Source organism: Bombina bombina, chromosome 1, assembly GCF_027579735.1.
Source record: "Bombina bombina isolate aBomBom1 chromosome 1, aBomBom1.pri, whole genome shotgun sequence".
Lineage (NCBI taxonomy): Eukaryota > Metazoa > Chordata > Amphibia > Anura > Bombinatoridae > Bombina > Bombina bombina.
Window position 1 is genome coordinate 61,713,116 of NC_069499.1, and position 22,015 is coordinate 61,735,130.

Here is a 22,015-nt window from a genome sequence, read left to right on the forward strand (position 1 = left end):
TATCTGTTCTTAAAACAGAGCTATCACGCTTTGCAGGTAACACGGGCAGTTTAGATAAGAACGCTGAGAGGGTATTATTCATAACTGCCGCCAAGTCTTGCAAGGTAAATAAAGGTAGATGCACTAGAGGTGCTAGGCATCACTTGAGTGGGCGTAACTGGTTGTGACACTTGGGGAGAGGTTAACGGCCTAACCTCGATACCTTCTGTCTGAGAATCATCTTGGACCACATTTTTAAGTGCAACAATATGTTCTTTAAAATGTATAGACATATCAGTACAAGTGGGACACATTCTGAGAGGGGGTTCCACCATGGCTTCTAAACACATTGAACAAGGATTTTCCTTGGTGTCAGACATGTTTATCAGACTTGTAGTAAAACAAGCAGGCTTGGAAATCACTTTAATCAAGTATAAACACACTTTGAAAAAAACGTTACTGTGCCTTTAAGAGATAAAAAAGGCACACAATTTTGCAAAACAGTGAAAAATGCAGCAAACTTTTTGAAATTTTTACAGTATGTACCTAAAGCATTAGTAAGATTGCACCACTAGCAATAAAAACGATTAACCCCTTAATGCCCAAACCGGATCGACAGTAAGCCAAAAAAACGGTTAAGAAACGTTCAGCACCTTGCCACAGCTTTCTGCTGTGGCCCTACCTGCCCTTAGGAACCAGATTTGTGGGGAGAAAGCTTCTTATAGGCCCTCAAACTGCAGCCAGACCCTCCATGTGAGACAGCCTGAACTTCTAGTCAAATATAACTGCGCATCTGAAGCGCGAAATTAGGCCCCTCTCGCCTCACTACGGCGCTTGTGAGGCCTAAAGAAACACTCCCGAGTGTTTTAATAATAGCCATGTGGGTAACAACCCCTGAAAGAAACCCAAAGGAACCTTCAAAGTGTCTAAAACCCCCCCCGATATTTTCAATAAAAACCGTTTGCCCAGAAAGTAGTGTCAACCAGCATAAACTAGCCCTGTTATGTAAGCTTGAAATTCCATACCTAGTCTCTGAATACAGCTTACCCTTCCCTCATGGCGATATTATCAGTCTTTTCTAGCATTATAACAGTCTTGTCTAGAAATAAATGACTGAACATACCTTATTGCAGCCTAACCTGCAAACCGTTCCCCCCCCCACTGAAGTTTTCTTGCACTCCTCAGTCCTTTGTGGGAACAGCAGTGGATTTTAGTTACAACATGCTAAAATCATCTTCCTCCCTGCAGAAATCTTCATCTCCTTTCAGCTAGAGAGTAAATAGTACACACCGGTACCATTTAAAATAACAAACTCAACCTCCATAATTCACCCCCTCTTACCACTCATAACTAAAAACTTACCCTCTACATTAGAAAACATATGCAGCTCCTCATCCAGACCCAAGAACACTATCTCCAGGCTTTACCAGGCAATTCAGCTAGCTTCAGACAACTCCAAATCCTCTTTACAAACTAAATGGGAAAAGGATATCAACAAGGAAATGGAGGTCCAAGTTTGGTATATAACTCTCTCTAGTGCAGGAAAGGGATTGTTGAGTGCAGACATGTGGGAAAACTGCATTAAAACCAACTTCCGTTGGTATCTAACACCGCTGATAACCTCACACTCTACCAAAGATAGATCCAGACTTTGTTATAGAGGCTGTGGGGAGGTGGGGGACTATAAACACATGTGGTGGGACTGCACCTATTCACATAGGGTGTGGAACCGACTATCTCGGTTCTTAAGCTCTACCCTAGACAGCCCCATTAGACTTACCATGGAACAAGCACTGCTCCATGTCAGGCTTAAAGAATTTAACAAATATATTAATTTGTTTATCAGGATAACATGCACCGCCACGAGGATCTGTATAGCCCGTCACTGGAGGGAGTGTGACCCTTCCTGGGAAGAAATCCAACACAAAATTAAATTCTATTATAATATGTCAGAACAGGCAGCATTTCTCCTGGATACCCAAGAAACCTTCCAGAAAGTATGGTATTACTGGATATTACATAATGGGTCTTAACACATTAGTCTAATAGGATAGAACCCCTCACTTAGGGGGCCCCACCCTCAGGCACATAGAGTCCCCAGAAAAGATAGGTATAACACAGATAAATAGGAGTCATATTAACCCCACATAAAATAAATCTTTACACAAACTGGAACAGAATGGTCAGGAGTTGTTCCCCTCTCTACACCCCATCTCTCTTTCTCCCTTTGCTTTACCTTACTCTTTTCCTCTTTCACTAATACTTTATCTAGATGACTTTTACCTTGGTAATATGCAACTAATGTGGGCCTTACAGCTTCATAAAAATGCACTAAACAACTTGAATTATAGCTCAAACATGAGAATTTATATTAAAAGGACTATTGTCCCTCAACGCATGACGCTATTAAAATTCTCCTGTAAGAGCGACCCTACATGCTATAACTCAGTAATTGAACGATTTATTGATTTGTATTTTGCATTGTTTTTATTACTATGTAACTTTAGAGAACCAAGATTTTTGTTCTCTTGATTTATTTTGATTCATCTTTCTTTCACACTTTGTCTGTTATTATGCCTTTGTTACAAAATAATAAAAATTACTTTAGCATAAAATAACAAACTCTTGCTTGTAGAAAATAAAAACTACATTTTTTCCACCACATTCACTTTACCTTTCCGATTACTTAGAGCCGGCAAAGAGAATGACTGGGGGGTGGAGCTAGAGGGGGAGCTATATGGACAGCTCTGCTGTGTGCTCTCTTTGCCACTTCCTGTTGGGAAGGAGAATATCCCACAAGTAAAGGATGAATCCATGGACTCGATACATCTTACAAGAGAAATGGGATTTGTCTTTAAGTGTAGTATTGAGTTTTTATGAGTGGTATTGGATTGTGTGTGCTTTGTTGTCTGAGTGTGAGTGCCTGAAGATAAATCAGATCATTCAGATCACAGAGTTCAGAAAACATGAGACCAGTATCTTTAATGAAGTTATCCATGTTGTTTTCTTGAGTGCTCGTGGTTTGTGTGCTCTGTGATGGGTGTATGACCCTATTGTCAAATGATTATTAACAGTGGTATCATCTATCAAAATTGGATCATTGTGAGCTTGTGTAGTGAAGTGTTTTTTTCAGAGTGATTTTTCTTACTAGTGCATTAATGTCTAAAATAGTGGGGAAGAGATCAAAATTAGTGAAGGGTGCAAAAGACAACCCTTTGTTTAAAAGTTGTAATTGATGGTACGTAAGGGGAAATTTTGAAAGGTTAATTACTGCTTCTTTGTAACTTTCTTTATACGACTCGGATATCTGGATGGTAAGTCCTTTTTTGGAGTACTTCTGGTAATTGTGATGTTTGTGGACTATCTGATTCATTACTAGATCTGCTAGTGTGTATTAAGTTGGTATCATGATTAAGAGTATTACCTGATGCATCAGTTTCTATGCTTGAGAAGGTTACTCTTTTGGAGTTAGATGTATGGTGGGAACTGTTTTTCCTTTTTTACCCTTTTCCCTGTTTATTGATCTGTGATCTGTGTGGCTGATTCTTTTCCCAAGAATACACTATGTCCATAGTCTTTGCTATCTCTTTGGTATTTATTGCCTTTTCTACTGGACAGTGTTGTGTCTAGGTTTTGCATGGTATCCTCTAATTGTTTCTTATAATCTTTGTATTTTTGTGTATCTTCAAATTTTTTAAGAGTGTTATCTAGCCCCTCTATTTCTTTAAGTAAGGCATCTCTTTCTTGTTTTTTATATTTTAGCATCTGCTGCATGAGGATAATGGAACAGTTAATAAGATTATTATTCCATTCCTCCAAAAATTCAGGGATATTGACTGCAAAGAATGGATATTTCTTCATTCTCAGGCCTCTAGGGACCTTTCTCTCACAGATATAGATTTCTAGAAATTCTATATCCCACCATAAATTGGACTCTTTGTACTTCTTATTTTCTAATTTGGAAAACATTGTGACTAAGTCACTCTCTACTATGTCATATCCTGTGTTGGAGCTGCCTTTTAGTGCCATGTTAATTATGTGCTTTCTTCTATCTTGGTCTATTACACCTGTGGGATTGTAACCTTCAGCCATAATGAAAAGCAATGTGTCTGCGTTGTTATATCAATTAAATACTGGTGTGTTTAACAGTGTAAGATACTAAGTAAATGCAACACTTAAGAATAAGATGAATACATCTTTGACCAGACCAGTGTCTGAATTAAGTAATTAAAGTAACTGATATCAAGTATATCTATGGTATGTGATTTTGTTAATACTATAATATACTAGGAAGCATGGAAGAAACAATTTGATAACAATCAAAATTTGGAGAACTAGTCTTCCTAGTATTATGAATATACAGTCCTTATTCAATGCAACTTCTGTTGTAAATAGTGATACATGGGTCAGTCCACTGAAAAAGTTGTGATGATAATATATGGCATAAGTCACAAAGTTCAGCATTGGATAGTTGTTATTCTCTAAAACATTAGTTTGAAACCAATGATATTGTTGTTGTTAACTCCAAATCCTGTCGAATACAGAAATTGGACTTGAGTCTTAGTTATAATGTGTTTCCCATACTTCATCAATGTGTAGATCTTAAGTACACTTAGTGTCCCATAGTCCTGTTGTTTTATAGACTGGAATCAGGGTCAGTTAGTATTGGATATATTATAAGGTACTCACTGTGAGATGGCTTTCAGGAGATGACTAAAAGCCAGAAGCAGAGGCTGCAGCTGGTAGCAGTAATGGTGCTCGTCAGGGATTATAATGTGCTCTTGTACTCACAGAGACTCGGTCCAACATTGGGGGTTCAGGTATGTAGCCCGTTCCTCCTCTGTAGATTGGTAGGGATATGAAGATGCCTTCGACCCCCTGAGTATGTCCTCAGTCATAGAGTCACCGGCGTCCACGTCCTCACTCCGTGGTGTGTAGCGTGCTATGCTATGCATGTAAAGCGTGTCTCTTCTCTATGACGTCAGTGCTAGTCGCTCTTACCGCTGCCCAATCCTCTTTGTTGTGTCGGTAGGGTTGGATTCCAGTATACTGCCGTTGTCTGTCCTTGTAGAGAAGACTGTATTTCCTGTATAATAAGAAGCTGGCTGGGTCTGATGGGTAGTGGTTCAACCGTCCACTGGAGTGCAAACTTAGAAAAAGAAAGGAGAAATCGGAGCCAAAGTGCCAGTGCGATTCAAGGTTTATTCATACAGGTAGAAGACAAGAGGTACAGCTCCTTCTATCTGACGCGTTTCACGCATGCGTACATGCGCTTCCTCAGAGATAATTGCCTGCTGTCACAGGTGAGCCTAAGTAGGTTGTATTAGCCAATGAAAAAGGGCCAAGTTAACTCTAGTTGAAGAGAGAGCGGGGGTTGGGCTCAGGTGTGACATACAGGAATATTTACAGATGGCAAAATAGAATAATATAGTAATAGAATAGTTAATAGATTTTCCAAAACACATAATTATTGTCACCAATATTATATTGTATACACAATTTGACTACACTGACTAACAGTTCATTGCTAGTAATAGTGCATGTAATGTGATGGTAGATTTATGATGGTAAACTTAAAAAATAATAAATAGATAGATGTAAGGAATAGCCAGAAGCTTAGACTTAGAGGAAACATCCACAGACCAAGGTTTTAACCATAACGCTCTGCGGGCTAGAATAGAGAAACTCGAAATCTTAGCTTCCAGTTTAATCATTTGAAGGGAAGCGTCCCTAATAAAGGCATTAGCTAGCTTCAGAGCCTTTATCCTGTCTTGGTGCATCAAATATGCCGTCACGCTAGTGACAGTAGCAATGCACGCAGCTGGCTGCCATTGCAGACCCTGGTGAACATAAATCTTCTTAAGTAGACCCTCTAACTTCTTGTCCATAGGGTCTTTGAAAGCACAGCTATCCTCTATGGGAATAGTAGTTCTCTTGGCTAAGGTGGAAACAGCCCCTTCCACCTTAGGAACCGTTTGCCAAGCCTCCTTGAAAGAGTCAGCTATGGGAAACATTTTCTTAAAAATAGGAGAGGGGAAAAAGGGAATGCCTGGTCTTTCCCACTTCTCAGTAATGATCTCCGAAGCTCGCTTTGGGACTGGAAATATGTCTGAGTAAGAAGGAACCTCGAAATATCTGTCCAATTTACTAGACTTCATAGGGACAACCACTACCGTGGAGTCACAGTCGTCCAAAGTAACCAAAATCTCCCTAAGCAACAGGCGGAGGTGTTCTAGTTTAAACCTAAAAGTTACAACCTCCGAGTCCGTCAGAGGCAATAAACTTTCTGAATCTGAGATTTCACCCTCAGATGCTACAGCGGTGCCCTTGGGAGGGTACCTCCGAAATTGCAACAATTGCATCAGAACTTACTGAATGTCTGGTTTTCCTCTTACGTTTGCCCTGCAACATTGGGAAAGCAGACAATGCATCAGAAATTGTAGAAGACATGAGAGAAGCTAAGTAACTCCAGCGGGCGCTAGAGCAGAAGTGCAGGGTACTGCTTGTGTGGGCGGTAAAATTTGGGGCACTTGGAGAGAAAGCTGCGGGATACCTTGGCCCTCATCATTAGACTCTTGGACAGCATCCACTTTTGAAAAGTTTTGCTCAGAAAAAATCTTTTCCCTATAATTTAAAGGCCTCTCAATACATGAGGGACAGAAAGGGATTGGTGGTTCCACATTAGCTTCAAAGCACAAGGAGCAAACAACATTTTCTAAGGCCCCTTGGTCCATACTTGTTCACAAGTTTCAATAAAAAAAAAATTTCATCTGATAAATATTTTAAAATAAAAAGACGTTACTGTCTCTTTAAATTCAAAGTGTCAACTTTTTTACCTTAAGACTTGCATGATCAAACTACCAATATAAGGCCAAAAAAGCACCTCTGCACCACAGCTACCGTGCTGAGGTGCTCCTACCTGACAGGCCAACGGATGGTCTATACCCCGTGTGTCCGCTCAGCGCTGCAGTAGAAATGTTCAATCCGGAGCTAGAAACACATGCTCTGCATGGACCATGCGTTTCTAGACAGCACTTCAGAAAATGTGTCGCAAATGTCTCCCCGACCGAGGTGCAAGTGAATTGGCGCAAACTCGGAAGACCCGTCCATCGTGGGCGTACCCCTGCATTGCTTACAATAAGCTCCATCCAATATGTGCTGCTTATTATATTATGCTGTCAAGATGGCCGTCAGGATGGTACCATGATTACAGCTAACCAGCCAAAACGCGTCAGTGGGTTCTTGATCCCCTCCCAATCTTCCTACCTTTGAATGTGAATCTATTCTCTTTTTAAAGTTGTTGTCTACAATAAAGAATTTTAAGTGCCGGAGGTGCTCCTTTCCTTTCTTCCTTGAGCAACTATGATCCAGCGGATATTTAGAGCAAGCACTCCGGCATGAACTTACCCCTACCCTCGCAGCCGCCACCACTCCCACTTGCTCCCATCGGTGGAATTCCCGTGACGTCACATGCTAATGGACGAAGTGAGCCAAGGGGGAGATAAGTAGCTGACGGTTGTGGTAGCAGCAGCAGAGCAGGACCAAAAGCCGGGTATTAACGGAGACACGCTAAGCGGAAAAGACAAAAGGTTCGTTTCACACAGAAGACGGCTTACTGTGAGTAAAACAAACCCCCATTTGAGGCACAAACCCAGGGCGTTTCTTGTGACACAAGGACTTGATTTACAGTGGGAGTGTGTGTGGTACAGGAGACATTTAGGCTGCAAGGTATCAATATAAGGTGTTTAACTGGCAGGGGCTTCTACAATTTGGTAAAAAAAATTGTCCTTAAAAGGGCATGCAGCTCTTTTTCTGCCCTTAAAAGAGCAAACAGCTCTTTTTCAAGCCCAAAAGAATCCTAATCTAAAAAAAAACACCCCAAAAATTAAAATAAAAAAGCCTAAGCACCAAATAGGTTTGAAATCAGCCAATAGGATTAGAGCTACTGAAATCCTATTGGCTGTTCAAATCAGCCAATAAGATTTCTGTAGCTCTCAGCCTATTGACTGATTTAAAAATTTCAGCCAATAGGAATGCAAGGTACCCCAATAAATATGGGGTACCTTGCATTCAATCTTCAGTGTGCGACAGACGATCGCATGAACTGGAGCCTCCACATCGCGGAGGACCACCGCTGTTTAGGATCCAGGCATCAGGAACACAGCTCCGCACCTCCGCTCCATGCCGCCTTCACTCCAGACGAAGATAGAAGATGATGGATCTGTCTGGAAGAAGACCTTCTTCGCCGGACTTCAGGAACAGTGAGTACCTATTTGGGGCTTAGGTTTAGGCTTTTTTCTTTTAATTTTTGGGGTGAGTTTTGTTTTAGATTAGGGTTTTTGGGCTTTAAAAAGAGCTGATTGCCCTTTTAAGGGCAGTAAAAGAGCTACATGGCCTTTTAAGGGCAATGCCCATACAAATGCCCCTTTAGGGGCAATGGGTAGTTTAGTTTTTTTTAACGTTAGTTTTTTTTTATTTTGGGGGGTTAGGCGGGGGTGTGGTTTTTACTGTTAGGGGGGACTTAGCATTTTTTAGAGGTAAAATAGCTGTTTATCTTAGGGCAATGCCCTACAAAAGGCCCTTTTTATGGGCTATTGGTAGTTTAGTATTAGATTAGGGGGTGTTTTTATTTTTGGGGGGATTTTTTTATTTTATAGGGATTAGGTATAATTTTTTTTATTTTTGATCATTTTGTTTTTTTCTGTAATGTTAGACTTTTTTATTTTTTGTAATTTAATGTTAGTTTTTTATTTTAATTGTAATTAAGTAGTAATTTGGGTTAATTTAGGGGGTGTTAGGTTAGGGGGCTTAGTAATTAAATTAGTTATTTGCGTTGTGGGGGGGTTGGCAGTATAGGGGTTAATATATTAATTAGGGTTATTGCGATGTGGGCTTTACGGGTTTAGGGGTTAATTAAACAAAACACAAAATCAGCTAATTCATATACACAAATAAGCCTTAAAAAAGCAAATCTCATACATTTTATACTCTGCAGCTGGTAAAAAAAAGTAATTAGAAACACATTAAGGGAGAAACAATTTTACAGTATACTGCCCCTTTAAAGGGATAGTCTAGTCAAAATTAAACTTTCTTGATTCAGATGGAGCTTAAATTCTTACGGCTAGATTTAGAGTTTGGCGTTAGCCGTCAAAAGCAGCGTTAAGGGGTCCTAACGCTGCTTTTGGCCGGCCGCTGGTATTTAGAGTCAAGCAGGAAAGGGTCTAACACTCACTTCCCTACCGCGATTCCAGGCTACTGCAGATCCCCTTACGCCAATTGCGTATCCTATCTTTTCAATGGGATCTGCCTAACGCTGGTATTTGGAGTCTTGGGAGAAGTGAGCGGTAGAGCCTCTACCGACAAGACTCCTAACGCCAAAAAAAGTCAGTAGTTAAGAGCTTTATGGGCTAACGCCGGAATATAAAGCTCTTAACTACTGTGCTCTAAAGTACACTAACACCCATAAACTACATATGTACCCCTAAACCGAGCCCCCACATCGCCGCCACTCTAATAAAAAATTTTAACCCCTAATCTGCCGACCGGACATCGCCATCACCTACGTTATACTTATGAACCCCTAATCTGCTGCCCCTAACATCACCGACCCCTATATTATATTTATTAACCCCTAATCTGCCCCCCCAACGTCGCCGCTACCTTACTACACTTATTAACCCCTAATCTGCCAACCGGAAGTCGCCGTCACTATAATAAATGTATTAACCCCTAAACCGCCGCACTCCCGCCTCGCAAACACTAGAATAAATTGTATTAACCCCTAATCTGCCCTCCCTAACATCGCCGCCACCTACCTACGATTATTAACCCCTAATCTTCCGCCCGCAATGTCGCCGCTACTATAATAAAGTTATTAACCCCTAAACCTAACACCCCCTAACATAAATATAATTTATATTAAACGAAATAATATTCCTAAAATTAACTAAATTATTCCTATTTAAAACTAAATACTTACCTATCAAATAAACCCTAGCGGCTAGATTTAGAGTTCTGCGGCCAAAGGGGTGCGTTAGCTATGCTGGCTTTTTTTCTCCCGCACCTTTTAAATACCGCTGGTATTTAGAGTTCACAGAATGGCTGCGTTAGGCTCCAAAAAAGGAGCGTAGAGCATATTTACCACCACTGCAACTCTAAATTACAGCAGTGCTTACGGACGCGGCCAGCTTCAAAAACGTGCTCGTGCACAATTACCCCATAGAAAACAATGGGGCCATTTGAGCTGAAAAAAAACCTAACACCTGGAAAAAAGCAGCGTTCAGCTCCTAACGCAGCCCCATTGTTTTCTATGGGGAAACACTTCCTACGTCTGCACCTAACACCCTAACATGTACCCCGAGTCTAAACACCCCTAACCTTACACTTATTAACCCCTATTCTGCCGCCCCCGCTATTGCTGACCCCTGCATATTATTATTAACCCCTAATCTGCTGCCCCTAATACCGCCGACACCTACATAATATTTATTAACCCCTAATCCGCCGCCCCCAACGTCGCTGCCACCTACCTACACTTATTAACTCCTAATCTGCCGACCGAACCGCACCGCTACTATAATAAATGTATTAACCCCTAATCCGCCTCACTCCCGCCTCAATAGCCCTATAATAAATAGTATTAACCCCTAATCTGCCCTCCCTAACATCGCCGACACCTAACTTCAAACATTAACCCCTAATCTGCCGACCAGAGCTCACCGCTATTCTAATAAATTTTTTAACCCCCTAAAGCTAAGTCTAACCCTAACACTAACACCCCCCTAAATTAAATATAAATTTTATCTAACGAAATAAATTAACTCTTATTAAATAAATTAATCCTATTTAAAACTAAATACTTACCTGTAAAATAAACCCTAATATAGCTACAATATAAATTATAATCATATTGTAGCTATTTTAGGATTAATATTTATTTTACAGGCAACTTTGTATTTATTTTAACCAGGTACAATAGCTATTAAATAGTTAATAACTATTTAATAGTTACCTAGTTAAAATAATTACAAAATTACCTGTAAAATAAATCCTAACCTAAGTTACAATTAAACCTAACACTACACTATCAATAAATTAATTAAATAAAATACCTACAATTATCTACAATTAAACCTAACACTACACTATCAATAAATTAATTAACCCCTTAGTGACCAGAGCACTTTTCCATTTTCTGTCCGTTTGGGACCAAGGCTATTTTTACATTTTTGCGGTGTTTGTGTTTAGCTGTAATTTTCTTCTTACTCATTTACTGTACCCACACATATTATATACCGTTTTTCTCGCCATTAAATGGACTTTCTAAAGATACCATTATTTTCATCATATCTTATAATTTACTATAAAAAAAATGATAAAATATGAGGAAAAATTGAAAAAAACACACTTTTTCTAACTTTGACCCCCAAAATCTGTTACATATCTAAAACCACCAAAAAACACCCATGCTAAATAGTTTCTAAATTTTGTCCTGAGTTTAGAAATACCCAATGTTTACATGTTCTTTGCTTTTTTTGCAAGTTATAGGGCCATAAATACAAGTAGCACTTTGCTATTTCCAAACCATTTTTTTCCAAAATTAGCGCTAGTTACATTAGAACACTGATATCTTTCAGGAATACCTGAATATCCCTTGACATTTATATATTTTTTTTTAGTAGACATCCCAAAGTATTGATCTAGGCCAATTTTGGTATATTTCATGCCACCATTTCACCGCCAAATGCGATCAAATACAAAAAATTGTTCACTTTTTCACAAATTTTTTCACAAACTTTAGGTTTCTCACTGAAATTATTTACAAACAACTTGTGCAATTATGGCATAAATGGTTGTAAATTCTTCTCTGGGATCCCCTTTGTTCAGAAATAGCACACATATATGGCTTTGGCGTTGCTTTTTGGTAATTAGAAGGCCGCTAAATGCCACTGCGCACCACAAGTGTATCATGCCCAGCAGTTAAGGGGTTAATTAGGGAGCTTTTAGGGAGCTTGTAGGGTTAATTTTAGCTTTAGTGTAGTGTAGTAGACAACCCCAAGTATTGATCTAGGCACATTTTGGTATATTTCATGCCACCATTTCACCGCCAAATGCGATCAAATTAAAAAAAACGTAAAATTTTTCTGAATTTTAGGTTTCTCACTGAAATCATTTACAAACAGCTTGTGCAATTATGGCACAAATGGTTGTAAATGCTTGTCTGGGATCCCCTTTGTTCAGAAATAGCAGACATATATGACTTTGGCGTTGCTTTCTGGTAATTAGAAGGCCACTAAATCCTGTTGCGCCTCACACGTGTATTATGGCTAGCAGTGAAAGGGTTAATTAGGGAGTTTGTAGTGAGCTTGCAGGGTTAATTTTAGCTTTAGTGTAGAGATCAGCCTCCCATCTGACACATCCCACCCCCTGATCCCTCCCAAACAGCTCCCTTCCCTCCCCCACCCCACAATTGTCCCCGCCATCTTAAGTACTGGCAGAAAGTCTGCCAGTACTAAAATAAAAGGGTTTTAAAAAAAAAAATGAATTTTTTTTTTTAGCATATTTACATATGCTACTGTGTAGGATCCCCCCCTTAGCCCCCAACCTCCCTGATCCCCCCCAAAACCGCTCTCTAACCCCCCACCCCCCACAGACAAACCCCCACCACCTTGCTGATTATTTTCATTTTCGATTTTTTTATCTTTTTATTGATATAATATTGGGCAGTGTAGCTTTTCCCACCCGCTCCCTCCCCGTGCACGCGCCCGCCCCCACCCTCCCGTGCCCGTGCGCGCCCCCAGCCACCCCCGCCCACGATCCCGCCCCCCTTCACTTCCACAGGGCCATCGATGGCCGCCACCCGCCTCCCGGTCCGGCTCCCACCCACCAACACAGGGAGCAACCGATCTCCGGTGCAGAGAGGGCCACAGAGTGGCTCTCTCTGCACCGGATGGCTTAAAAATGTTATTGCAGGATGCCTCGATATCGAGGCATCACTGCAATAACCGGAAAGCAGCTGGAAGCGAGCAGGATCGCTTCCAGCTGCTTTCCACACTGAGGACGTGCAGGGTACGTTCTCAGGCATTAACTGCCTTTTTTCTGAGGACGTACCCTGCACGTCCTCAGTCGTTAAGGGGTTAAATAAAATACCTACAATTATCTACAAATAAACCTAACACTACACTATCAATAAATTAATTAAATACAATACCTACAAATAACTACAATTAAATAAACTAACTAAAGTACAAAAAATAAAAAAGAACTACGTTACAAAAAATAAAAAAATATTTACAAACATTAGAAAAATATTACAACAATTTTAAACTAATTACACCTACTCTAAGCCCCCTAATAAAATAACAAAGACCCCCAAAATAAAAAAAATGCCCTACCCTATTCTAAATTAAAAAAGTTCAAAGCTCTTTTACCTTACCAGCCCTGAAAAGGGCCATTTGCAGGGCATGCCCCAAATAATTCAGCTCTTTTGCCTAAATAATTCAGCTCTTTTGATTGGAACAGTCAATAGAATGCGAGCTCAATCTGATTGGCTGATTGGATCAGCCAATCGGATTGAACTTGATTCTGATTGGCTGATTCCATCAGCCAATCAGAATTTTCCTACCTTAATTCCGATTGGCTGATAGAATCCTATCAGCCAATCGGAATTCGAGGGACGCCATCTTAGATGACGTCCCTTAAAGGAACCTTCATACTTCAGTTGGACGTCGGAAGAAGAAGATTGATCCGCGCTGGAGGTCTTCAAGATGGAGCCGTTCATCATCGGATGAAGATAGAAGATGCAGCTTGGATCAAGATGGTTGCCGGTCCTGATCTCCTCTTCTTCCTGGATAGGATGAAGACTTTGGAGCCTCTTCTGGACCTCTTCAGCCGCCGCTTGATAGAAGATTTCAGCCGGATTATGGATCGCCAGCCCCCGCTTGGGCTTGGATGAAGATTTCGGAGCCTGGAGCGATCGGTGAACCTGGCATGGTGAAGATAAGGTAGGAAGTTCTTCAGGGGCTTAGTGTTAGGTTTATTTAAGGGGGGTTTGGGTTAGATTAGGGGTATGTGGGTGGTGGGTTGTAATGTTGGGGGGGGTATTGTATGTTTTTTTTATACAGGCAAAAGAGCTGAATTATTTGGGGCATGCCCCGCAAATGGCCCTTTTCAGGGCTGGTAAAGTAAAAGAGCTTTTAACTTTTTTAATTAAGAATAGGGTAGGGCATTTTTTTTATTTTGGGGGTCTTTGTTATTTTATTAGGGGGCTTAGAGTAGGTGTAATTAGTTTAAAATTGTTGTAATATTTTTCTAATGTTTGTAAATATTTTTTTATTTTTTGTAACTTAGTTCTTTTTTATTTTTTGTACTTTAGTTAGTTTATTTAATTGTAGTTATTTGTAGGTATTGTATTTAATTAATTTATTGATAGTGTAGTGTTAGGTTTAATTGTAACTTAGGTTAGGATTTATTTTACAGGTAATTTTGTAATTATTTTAACTAGGTAACTATTAAATAGTTATTAACTATTTAATAGCTATTGTACCTGGTTAAAATAAATAGAAAGTTGCCTGTAAAATAAATATTAATCCTAAAATAGCTACAATATTATTATAATTTATATTGTAGCTATATTAGGGTTTATTTTACAGGTAAGTATTTAGTTTTAAATAGGATTAATTTATTTAATAAGAGTTAATTTATTTTGTTAGATAAAAATTATATTTAATTTAGGGGGGTGTTAGTGTTAGGGTTAGACTTAGCTTTAGGGGGTTAAAAAATTTATTAGAATAGCGGTGAGCTCCGGTCGGCAGATTAGGGGTTAATGTTTGAAATTAGGTGTCGGCGATGTTAGGGAGGGCAGATTAGGGGTTAATACTATATATTATAGGGTTATTGAGGCGGGAGTGAGGCGGATTAGGGGTTAATACATTTATTATAGTAGCGGTGCGGTTCGGTCGGCAGATTAGGGGTTAATAAGTGTAGGTAGGTGGCGGCGACATTGGGGGCGGCAGATTAGGGGTTAATAAATATTATGTAGGTGTCGGCGGTATTAGGGGCAGCAGATTAGGCGTACATAGGGATAATGTAGGTGGCGGCGGTGTACGGAGCGGCAGATTAGGGGTTAAAATTTTTTAATAGAGTGGCGGCGATGTGGGGGGGCCTCGGTTTAGGGGTACATAGGTAGTTTATGGGTGTTAGTGTACTTTAGAGCACAGTAGTTAAGAGCTTTATAAACCGGCGTTAGCCCAGAAAGCTCTTAACTACTGACTTTTTTCTGCAAAAAAGGGGGGGTCCAATGGCACTACTAGGAAGTGGGTGAGAACTACTGCCCTATCATAGGATACTCAGGTATTATAACCTGAGCTTCGGGGTTGGTGCTGTGTATTATAGAGAATACATTTACTGGACTAGAGGAGAGTGAACACTCACCTCAGTAAGAATACACAAATAGCACTCCTGAATTCTATCACATAAATGTTACCCAAAGGTATGATTAATCACATTAAACTGCTGTCCACTGTGGTAACTATTACTAGCAAATGGGTCAAGATAGAAGTGGAAAAATGTACATTAAAATTTAACTTTTATTCATACTGCATTAAAATGTACATAAACATATACAAAACACACACTTAAAACTATGAATAGGGAGGATATAGATCAGTGTGTCAGCTAGATAACTAATAGTAGTATAAGTACATAGTATAGGTAATATAGCAAGCTAATTATCCAAATCTCATCCGAGATATTCTTTAAGGATGCTGCTATATATGCTGCTAAACAGTTGTTACTCCTAAATAAATATCAGTGTGATTCAACAGCTCTGGGTGAAATTAGGACATAGGTGAGCACAAGATTAATGATTTAGTATTACTAAATATATAAGGGTTGGAGGATATATATAAGTAAATAGAATTGGTAACTGATTCCAGCTAGTCACCAAAATATACAAATATTGGTGTACAAATGATTATTGCATCGAGACAGACTAGTACTAGTACAAACTATCCTTGCGATAGAGTAGGATGAGTAGTTATGTTAATTACATTATTTATAAGTGGTTGGATGGTGGTACTAGATTCGGCGGGTATAATGTCTGACTGCACAGACTATTATTAAAGTTACACCAAATATCAGTTGGATAAGAGTGGTCTGTTCAAGCCCTTTAATATTGGTAATTCACATTCATACACTGCCACTCGGCGTCTATGGTTGATTATACACCAAATATCAGTTGGATAAAAATGGTCTGTTCAAACCCTTTAGTATTAGCAATTCACATTCATACCTTGCCACTCGGTGTCTATAATGGATTATATAGCCACAATTGTTACCAGCTTAAATTTAGTTGCCAATAATCACTGTATGTGAATATGTGCACTGTATCCCACTAAATCAATAGCAGCCACATAGGTTAAATATTGGAGGTTAATGGTTCTAATACCAGCAAATATTCCACCTACAATTTGTGTACTCAGTCTACTAATAGTATTTGCAGCCAATGTGCTGCATAGTCTGCGATAGTCACAAATTGTAATTGAAGCTGGTTCTCAGTGCAGATTCTGCAGTCAGCCTGCTGCACAATGTAAAAGCCTCCATACAATTAAAGTAGCTTATGTTTGCTTTGAGTGGGGTGATGGAAATGCTAGCTTACCATTTGTAATAACCGTATGATTAATTTGAATGCTAGCTTAGTGGAAGTGGTTAGGATAGATCCTTTATTATGTTTGTAATTCACATATGTACGCTGCAACTGTGTGTCTCTGGGTCACTTTGTAGCTAAATTGTTATCACCGTTATTAGTGGTTGTACATAAACACTGTATGTGTATACTGGTATTTAATTAACATACTAAATGAAAGGTAGCACCATTGCTAAGATAATAAGGTTTTACGATTTAAATACCGGTAAAGATTATCACATCACAAGTGAACTGAATTTGCTCACAGTGTCTGCAGTCAGCACGCTGCATAATGCATCATGGGGGTTAATGATTCAAAGAATACTATGGATCAAAACCAGTAATGTAAACCGGATTTATCTGTAATATCTATAGTCAAGGTGCTGTATATTATCGTTTCCTCAATGTGACACGATATGCATAGGTGTGCTGCACGCTAGATAACTAAGTTATAAGTTCACTGATATAGTCAAACTGTTGAAAATGTAACGGTGATATGCGGAGTATTAACTGCTGGGACACGCTGGTCGTTCCCCTCTAAGCGCTTCCTAAAACACAGGAGCTCACTGGGCCCCTCACCACTTCCCTAACATGTTTCGCCGCTTGTCGTCTTTTTCAAATGGTGCGCGCGCGGCGCGCGAAACTGGATTTAAATAGTGTTAGTGCCATAGTATACCGCCTCCTAAGTGACGTCATGCGGACCCGTATCTAAGGATTTTCTGGGTCCTAAGCATTGTCCTATATGCTCATCCTTAACAGGTACTTGTGTCCTACATCCACATCGTAATTAGTATTCTTTACATTGAACGACAGGGAGATACTCTGTGTTAATAGTAAATACTGGATGTTAATAATACATAAATAAATATTATTGAAATACAAGGCTGCTCGCTGACTTCATTGTGTGCTGGTGATAGTGATGTTAATTTAATAAACGACTACTGACGTGTTAAATGTAAAACAAAAGTGGAATTCAGCATTTGAATTATGTGAGTGTAATATACAAATAATACTAATAGTAACACTAAATACTGTGCCTTGTGCATAAAATACATTGGTATACTTGGTGAGGTGCTATTATAGCTTTATTAAATAAATTAAAAATGAAAATAAAAATAATTGTGACAAATTAGTATTAATTATAAAAAATTCTAAGAAAATTTATCATTTTGAGAACTTATTCTCTTGTGTTTTTCTGTCAGTTATAAATACTGATATGTGATCATGGTGAATATTGATAAGAAATTGTAGAAATCATATTTTATACAAAATTGGCTTATGTGCATACTCTTGTGTTGATAAAGCACTTATTATTCTGTGCTTATTTTTATTAAGTGCAAGCAGTCAGCAAATAGCTGAGGTTACCAGAGTGAGTGTGTATATGTACATACATACATGTACATAGCACTTGTGTATATAAATGTATATATACATATATATATATATATATAGTAAACAATTTCCAGTTCAGCCCACCGATAGACAGCTCGCCTGGGTGCAATGATACAGCATCAAATAAGAAACAAGAGAATGCACTCTCAGGACTTCTTCAAAAAACCAATTTAATGGAACGTTTTCGGGGTTCACAACCCCTTCATCAGCATACATAACAGACAAAATACAACTCATTTATAGTGTTTCAAACAAATTAAATCACACCAACCTTAGTGCCTCTCCAAAAAATTGCGCCAATATTTCGAGCTTGGAACGCATCTTGCGTTCCACAGTGCTGTCCGAAACCGGAAGTTTCATTACATCACTTCCGGTTTTCGGTCCCAATATACAATCATAAACTTATTCATAAACTTATTCAATCTACATGTTTGAACATTCTTATGTGACATACTAGTGTAGAGAACTTCATATAGACAAACATGTGGAACATTGCCACAAATGCCTAAAAATGTGTTAAATAAATATTGGATAGTGTTTGTGCATCGAGTTGGCATGGTGACAGTAACCGAGGTAATTGTATACAATGTAGATTACCCATGAGTGCCATTACCTGTGTTAAGTTTAAAACAAAATACCAACTGGATAGAACAAAGATTTTCTTAATGTGCAAAACAACATATATTCATGCTGAATATGCTCATTACAATTAAAATAATAATTGGACTATGTATCAGTACGTGTGGTTGGAATGACATTTTCTAAATAAGAAACAAATGGAATGCTGCAAATATGGATGGAAAAAATTAGAGTGTGTCACCAATATGATATAAGGGTAACTTGGACCAACTGACAGTTGGCATGAATATTACTTCAATCGATATGCGAACAGATAGATGCATATAGTGAGAGGAATATATAATGAAAGGAATATGTGGGATATTGTAGGGCTGTACAAATTATAAACTGTACAGCTGGGGCATCAGATCGTGTTCATATATAGTAAATTTGGCCGTCGGGCGGTTACTAAAAGGCATAGTAAAATCACAATGCATAAGAACAATGCGTAATAACTCTAATGCCGAAACTGGGGTCTCCCAATTGAAAGGAGTGGGTGAGAGGTTCCAGAATAGGGGATATAAGATCCCGGTAATTCAAGACGCTATGGAATCCGCTTCAACATTAACACAGACGGATTTGATTTTACCTAAACCCAAAAGGGACACAAGTGATAAGCTTATTATGTCCACCACTTTCACTCCAGCGACAAAAAATGTTGGCCAGATTCTTCGCCAACACTGGCCAATTATGTCTTCAGACCCTAAGCTCAGATTCACTCACAATTTACAACCTATGGTTGGGTTCAAGAGGGGGACTAATCGTAAGGATCTATTGGTGAAAACGGACCCCAAGCAGTGTTATTTGACCGGGAACAAAAGGAATATCAAGGGATCCTATCGCTGTTTGGGCTGCACAACATGTAATGGCCTAGTGGGTACCAAAGTATTCCATCATCCACACACAAATCGAACATTTTCTATCAGGCACTCTATTACGTGCACTACTACTCACGTAATATATCTATTATTTTGTCCATGTTCCTGTTTCTATGTAGGGAAAACATCTGGCACACTCCGTGAGCGTATGGCAAATCATCGCCACGCCATAAGGACTGCACTCAAACAAGGAGATTCTGAGCAGCCAGTGGCGCGACATTGCGCCAAAAAGGGACATTCAGTGTCTTCCATCCGTTACATTCTAATTGATCACATACCCCCATTGGATCGGGGGGGCGACCAGAACAAGCAACTTCTGAAACGCGAGGCCCAGTGGATGTTCAGACTGGGCACGATACAACCAGGCGGCTTGAATACCATGCCGGACTTTAAGAGCCTTCTGTAATCAATAATTGGGGTGCCACATACTTGGGGTATGTCAGGTGGACACTGTGGCTCCGTTTTTGGTACACATTCCATTTGCCCCTATTTTTAGGGGGAATTGTTGTGTACCTAACGGCACAGAGCAGGGGTGACATCTGTCTCCATCTTCTCCGTGGAAGCCTGGTCTGCCCTGTGCAATTACCCACTGTTCAAACACGCACCACCAGTCTTATAGCGGATATGAATACTACTATACCCACTTGGAGAAATTTCTGATGTTGGGACTGTATATATGAGCTATATGTCCTTATTACCATTATCCTTTCTATCTTGCTATATTGGTGGCTTTGCTGCCATGTTTGAGGCTATAAATACAAAATAAGGTTACCACCCTTATATATCTTCTCAGCCATTATATATATTCATCTGCATCTATATTTGGGCTGATGTATGTTATAACCGCCCGACGGCCAAATTTACTATATATGAACACAATGTGATGCCCCAGCTGTACAGTTTATAATTTGTACAGCCCTACAATATCCCACATATTCCTTTCATTATATATTCCTCTCACTATATGCATCTATCTGTTCGCATATCGATTGAAGTAATATTCATGCCAACTGTCAGTTGGTCCAAGTTACCCTTATATCATATTGGTGACACACTCTAATTTTTTCCATCCATATTTGCAGCATTCCATTTGTTTCTTATTTAGAAAATGTCATTCCAACCACACGTACTGATACATAGTCCAATTATTATTTTAATTGTAATGAGCATATTCAGCATGAATATATGTTGTTTTGCACATTAAGAAAATCTTTGTTCTATCCAGTTGGTATTTTGTTTTAAACTTAACACAGGTAATGGCACTCATGGGTAATCTACATTGTATACAATTACCTCGGTTACTGTCACCATGCCAACTCGATGCGCAAACACTATCCAACATGTTCCACATGTTTGTCTATATGAAGTTCTCTACACTAGTATGTCACATAAGAATGTTCAAACATGTAGATTGAATAAGTTTATGAATAAGTTTATGATTGTATATTGGGACCGAAAACCGGAAGTGATGTAATGAAACTTCCGGTTTCGGACAGCACTGTGGAACGCAAGATGCGTTCCAAGCTCGAAATATTGGCGCACTTTTTTGGAGAGGCACTAAGGTTGGTGTGATTTAATTTGTATGAAACACTATAAATGAGTCATATATATATATATATATATATATATATATATATATATATATATATATATATATATATACATGCATATTTGGGTCTTATATATCCCATGGTCTTAAACATTGGGATTTATTCAATAACACATAAGTTTGATGTTTTTGGATGTCAGGAACACATAAAGACAGAGCAAAAGGGATTAATGTTAATCAGGTGGCTGTATATGGCACTGTAATGTGGAGATTGAAGGTGTGACAGACCCTTCGGTCAGGACTGAAAACGTTAACTTTATTTTCTAAATACAAGTTTGCTGGCATCAGCTATAACTAAGTTAGTGATAAGCATTCCATTGTTTAATCACTCTCAGAGAGCAGACGCCTAGTGATAAGAAAAGCCAAGTGTGTGTCTTGTGTTTAAGTTGTTATCAGCTTGAGCAAGGTATTCTATTGTATCATGTCAAAGGGCATGTTCCCTCCATCTAATGTACAACATTCTTTCAACCCCCCATCTGGGGGTCTGACCTGCATAAATACTGGGCATATGGCCCTTAATAAAGTTCACTTTGTTTTACCTTGAATGTGGAGCCTGGTCTCATGTTTGAGGGGAAATACTGGCTGGGTTGTGAGTTGCTGATCCCATATTCAGGACATTGTTCATGTCACGCTCAGCTGCTGGGAAGCTCTGCAGTCCTCTCTGTGTGCTTGATTGACAGGTGTCTGACCCACCCCTTCCTGATGATGTCACAACCAGGCTTTTTATTCTGGCTTCCTGTTTCTCCAGTGTCCGTTTGTTTGTTAACTTTGAGGCTTCTGTTAGGATTTTGCTGAGGAATCTCTCTAACTGCTGCTTTTCTGTTGCCAATCTCTTCAAGGACTTACTATGCTGGA